This window comes from Ascaphus truei, chromosome 3 (assembly GCF_040206685.1).
Source record: "Ascaphus truei isolate aAscTru1 chromosome 3, aAscTru1.hap1, whole genome shotgun sequence".
NCBI lineage: Eukaryota > Metazoa > Chordata > Amphibia > Anura > Ascaphidae > Ascaphus > Ascaphus truei.
The window spans coordinates 192,102,528-192,108,527 of record NC_134485.1 but is presented as its reverse complement, the minus strand read 5'-3'; the positions used below and the strand labels follow the sequence as shown (position 1 = coordinate 192,108,527).

The window sequence follows — 6,000 nt, the reverse complement described above, 5'->3', positions numbered from 1 at the left end:
AAAGAGCCACCAAATTAATAACTGTAATGGATAATCTGATTTATGAGGAGAGGCTAGCTAAATTAGATTTGTTTACATTAGAAAAGAGACGTCTAAGAGGGGCTATGATAACTATATACAAATATATTCGGGGACAATACAAGGAGCTTTCAAAAGAACTATTCATCCAAAGGGCAGTACAAATGACACCGGGTCATCCCTTAAGGTTGGAGGAAAGGAGATTTCACCAGCAACAAAGGAAAGGGTTCTTTACAGTAAGGGCATTTAAAATGTGGAATTCATTACCCATGGAGTCTGTGATGGCAGATACAATAGATATGTCCAAAAAAAGGTTGGACATAATTTTAGAAAGAAAAGGTATACAGGGATATACCAAATAAGTAAACATGGGAAGGATGTTAATTCAGGGAGTAATCTGATTGCTAATATTTGGAGTCAGGAAGGAATTTATTCTTCCCCTTACGAGATATTATTAGAAGATACTTCACTGGGGTTTTTTGTTTGTCTTCCTCTGGATCAATATACTGTAAATACAATATAGAATAAAGTATCTGTTGTTTAAATTTAGCATACTGTAGGTTGAACTTGATGGACGCATGTCTTATTTCAACCTCACCTACTGTACTATGTAACTATGTCACTCAATCGCCATCAGTGCTCGTCGCTTTATTCGGCAATGTAGGGCAGTAACACCTCCTCTCAGCCAGAGTACCTGAGCCTTACCAAAAATGTGTTCAAGAGAATTTTTAAAAAATAATAATAATAATAATAATAATGCTGAAAACATTCACTATTAGTACATTTATCGTCTCTAAATAAAATGTATTTTTTTCTAAAAGGCTAACGGACACTACAGCAGCACATGATCTGTAGGCGTTCCATGTGCTACGAAGAGGAGAGCAGAGAAGAGAAGTAGTTTGGAGAGTAAAGGCTTGTACACCATGATGACAGTTTTGCCAATGTGATGCAGTTGAATTGGGAGAAATCTATTGACCTCAGATTATCCAGAGACTCCAGCTCACAAACATTCATGCTAACAGGTATTCTTTTATTTTATGTGTTTTATTTTTGGGTGAACCCTATTGTGAAGCTCCAACTTTTTAAGTTTAATTTAAGAGTTACATTCCAAATGAACAACATCATGGTTTAAAAAAAAAATGCTAATGGATAAGCAGGATATCTATTAACTTTGTAGGTTATTTGTAGAGATGGGTGTTTTTTTGTGGATTTTTTTCGGATCGACCAGTTCCTCTTGTTCGCGGATCAGTTTCAAAGAGGCCAATCCGCAGTTTTGAATTTGTATTTTTATATTAGAGAGCAATCCGAAATGCATGGACAAATTGTTAAAAATCAAGATATTGATTAATCTGCAGGGGGGTCTCTTGCTCTCAGCTATATGACGCACCTCTGTCGCTTTTTCTCTGTTCAATCTGCGCTAAATAAATCTGCCATCATGAAACTGGAGCAATTAATTTGCTACATATAATTCAATTTTGGTTCGGTGTTTGTAAGGTGCATCAAAACAAGTTTTTCTATATGTTGTTGCATAGACCACAGAGTCTGAATGACAATATGGAGCTAGTACAGCAGGCGGAAAGTATAGAATGTTCCCATTTTGTTCTTTACAGTTCCACTAGCCAAGTGTATGCAGACGAGATATTATTTAAGACATACTACAAGGAATAATAATGCAAATAAGTACATAATACATACAAGTAAACATTGGGGAAAAGAAGTCCCTGAACCGAAGAGCTTCCCGTATTACAACCTCCATCCTATTTCCTACAGCTATTGGATGGAATACACAGTAGGGCATAGGCAAGATGATTAGAGAATAAAGAAAGCAGACAGGTGAAGGTTACATTAAGGAAATATATACAATAAAGACATATAATATGGATTTATTGTGCCCCCCTTTCCCCACCACCCCCCGATAACACAACACATCCCGTTATAATACAGAATATCAGGAAAAAAGCTTTGTGAGGCGGTGCAGCTGCCTTGGGAAGAACTCTTTGATAAAGCGCAGTCTGCCGCGGGAAACACGTAAGAGCGGACTTCTTGTTGTAATGTGCCAATATAAGTTTTGTACAGACAGAGCGGTCCCAGTGCACAATGTTTTTTCCAAGGCAGCTGCACCGCCTCACAAAGATTTTTTCCTGTTGTTCAACCCTCGGTAGGAGCACGCCGACAGCATCCAGTTTCCCATGGCCATATTGTGAGTTATTCCATTTATATACACTCACTAGTGTTTGGAACAAAGACATTACTGCTACCTCATACAAAATATACCTCCAACAAGAGGCTATTGAGTAAACAGTATCATTGATATTCAAATGTGACCAGTATTTTAGATATTACTGCAACCTCATATAAGATATGGAGTGTGCAGTACTTCTGATGTTCATATGTGGCTTCATGGGACAATGTTAAAGGATTTAGTGTGCTGTTTGGGAACTTATAAACAAATATAAATGTGTCAAGGCTGGATATACTTTGAGCAGCAACGCAAGGTTTTTTCTTTACCCCCACCTCTTCCTTTTATAATACAGAATATCAGAGATTCCATAGGATTTACTGGCTGCAGAATATCACAACATATTGCATCATATCCCACCACAGAGAACAATGAAACCCGACAAATTTAGCATACACAAATACATCAGATATTCAAAGGAGTGATAAAAACCAGCCACACAAAACTGTGATAAAAAACATTGATTCACGCAAGTGAAAGAATGGGAGATAAAACTATGCATTTTCCTCCTTTTTGGCGGAAAGGATTCATGTCTGACATAAAGGGGCTGATTCACTAAGGTCTGTTGCTAGTTAACACACCCGAACAAGCTTTAACTACCATTGACTTGAATGAGAGTAACGGATCTTAATGAATAAACCCCCAAATATCTTTGCACACTCACTTGCAGTCTATTTCTTTCTGTCCCATTCATCTGGTCTTTCACTCACTATTCTCCCTCTCTTCAAATAATGCTTCAGTTAAGTTTCAGGGTTGCTTCAATTGTACCGAAGCTGGACTTAGAAATAACTTTACTCTCGCAACCTTATACAAAGTTGGAGATACAGTACTCTGAACCCCTATACCGGGTCAGGGGGTTTGGGCATATACCGTGGGGGATGCCCCCTAAACCAGGGACCCCTGACTATACCAGGGATACACAAATCCCTATGCCCCTTTTTATCTCTCTGGTCCGTGCTGAAGCAGGGACTCCTGGCGGTGAGCTGCAAGAACTTTGCAGGGTAGGAGTTTGACCGGAGCATTGTGCTTCAATGTAGCTGAGCATCATACATGATGCCCGGGTACATCTTTGGGGTATCCTGTAACTCGGGAACCCCGCTACATAGCCACAATCTGTAAAGACATTCTCTGTCAAACCCACCCTGAAACTCATGCCTAGTAATTCCTGCTTGTTGGCACTTCGGGAAAGACAAAAACACAAAAATTATTTATGTCGCATATTTCCATACAATGCATAGCAGTAAATACACGATAGCCAGGTCCAAGAGCTGACACTCTAGGACCCCACCATATGACTCAGGGACAACCGAGAGGGCTTGACCTTTATAAGTGAGCCTGGTTACCCCCTCACCATCACATAGAGGCCTCCCGCAATCCCCGGCATTTCATTTAAATGCCTTGGGGAGGAACACGGGACCTCTGCAACCACCCGCGCCTCCCCCCCCCCCACAGACAAATCTCCCACCCCCCTGGGGGGCGCGCCTCCCAGTTTGCGCACCGCTGTTTTATAAAGATGGGCAAATCTTTCACCAACATTAAAATTCACTGCAAGTGTTGGAGTTCCTTTCAAACGCGAATATCCGTGGCTTTATGGCTATCTCCCAAGGTAGAACAACTAAAACAAGGCAACATGATACACATCCTTAGTTTTGCACATGTACTAAATTTAGTAGTTTCTAGGTCAAGTTTGTTTTTAAACATCCTGTGGGGGCCCAAACAAGCCATCATTAAAATTGCTTTGCCAGACAGTCCAGGGAGCCACTCAACATCAACCACTATAACATCTGCTGCAGGTTACAATTGGCATTTGGCACTGAAGGCCGGCAACTACAGTAATATGTATGTGGTGCTTATTAATAAATAACAACTACAGTTACTGTTCCATCTCTCAGGAACTCAGTCATAGGTGAGAAGGAAGGCACAAAGACATACAATAGTCCTTTTATTTTTTATTTGGTTCTCAAATATATCCCTATGAAAACCACTCTTTTGAGTGTTGTCTGTGTGAATCCCTGACCACTGCCGCATAGACTAGTAGCACTGAGGGATAAAAGACTCTGAAGGAGTAGTTCAGTAAACAGTAAGTAAATAATACACAACTGATCAGGGAGGCCGACTGTGATAAACTTATCTTAGCTAAGCTTTGTTGCTGCATAATTAGCCACAAACTGACACTGACTTGCTTGCCACTGTTACTGCCAGTGACTTGTTTCCACCCAGCACCACAAACACCACCACCATCATCATCACCATCATCATTATCTCATTGCAAAAATGGGCAAGTATGGAATTATATTTTAATATTTATATTTTATTTTGACCATTTTGTGTGTACCCAACCTGCTATCCCAGCCAGTGCCACACAACAACAACCACCATAACATCTTGGTTGGAAACGGCACTTGGCACTACAGGCCAGCCAACAACCAATGTAACATCTATCTACTACTGTAGGTTGGCAGTGCTTGGCTTGTTGAATACTAATATACAGTACATATATCATAGTTATAACAGTTACTGTCAATCTCTTAAAAACTCAATCACTCATGGGTGGGAGGGAGGTCCCCCAGGAGCACATACTTCTTTTATTTGGTTCTCAATAATTATTATCCCATTATAAACTCTCTTTTGAGTGTTATCTCTGTGAATCATTGACCACTGCAACATGGTCTAGTAACACTGATGAGTTATGATGATGAATGGCCCTGAAGGAGAAATTCAGTAACAAACAATAAGTAATAACACAGTCGGTCACGGTCAGACAGCCTGAGATAAAATTAACTTAGCTAAGCTTTCCAGCTGCCGATTAGGCATGGACTGACTACACACATTTCACTGACTTGACACTGTCACTGCCAGTGGCTTGTTGTGTCCACTCACGATTGCCACCATCACCATGAAATCAACGTGGTTATGCTCCGGAGACCCCCTGCTCATGTACACTAGTAATAAAATGTAAATTCGGGCGAGATTTGCGCAGAGAGAAAGGCGTCTCTCTGCAGCAGAAAGAACTTGCAGAGTGAGCCCTTTTCAGAGGGGCGATCTTCACATCGCCGACTACTCGCCATTTTTGCAAGGGTTGCTATCACTGGTATTCGGGGCTTTCTGCATACCGTGATAGCAACGCTGTCAAAAATGGAGATTTAAAATCCCTGGTGATTTATTTCTATCGGAGCGTATTGCATAGACCCCTATGTTTGTTAAGACAGAGTTTGTAAGCTGTTTTTAATACTCCCAACAACTGCGCTCAGATAGAAGAGTATTATGTATTAACGTTAATTGGCATCATATGATTAGTGTGTACAAATAAACAATTTTATTTGTTTTTGTTGTAATGATTCACTTTTGATTTAAACCACAAAGAAGGAATGTTGTTTTCCTTTTTCTTTAAAAATTACAGAACGCCAGGGGCAGTGTCAATAATGTGATACTGTATGATTTTGTATGGTTGAATTGTCAATTAGTAAACTGCACTGGTACTGTATACTGTAATTGCTTTGAAGCCATTAGTAATGGAAAATAAAATACCTTTATTGTCGGAGATTAAAGAGCAGGAAAGCGGTGCATTGCTGGAAAATGCAAAAAATGGGTCTGGAGAGCATACATTGAAAAAAGGTTATTTATTTAACACATGGATAAAAATCGTAGGACCCCTGCATCTCTAACGTGTTTCACGTTGGTTAGCACTTTATCAAAGTTACCCTGGTAAAAATATGTGATGTCCTGCAGATCTTCATAGCAGC

At 40.0% G+C, this 6,000-nt stretch overlaps 1 protein-coding gene across 3 annotated transcripts in view; it reads left to right on the top strand.

Moving 5' to 3' along the window:
• The window catches only part of SRRM3 (serine/arginine repetitive matrix 3), a 524,720-nt gene that overhangs the window by 138,542 nt on the left and 380,178 nt on the right, over positions 1-6,000 (top strand). For 2 of the 3 annotated variants that reach the window (XM_075589835.1, XM_075589833.1), the window contains exon 2: positions 840-1,040. The exons of the other annotated variant lie outside the window; for it this stretch is intronic. The gene's annotated coding sequence lies outside the window, so the exon portion shown is untranslated. The remainder of the gene's footprint in view (positions 1-839; positions 1,041-6,000) is intronic. 3 annotated transcript variants of the gene reach the window in all.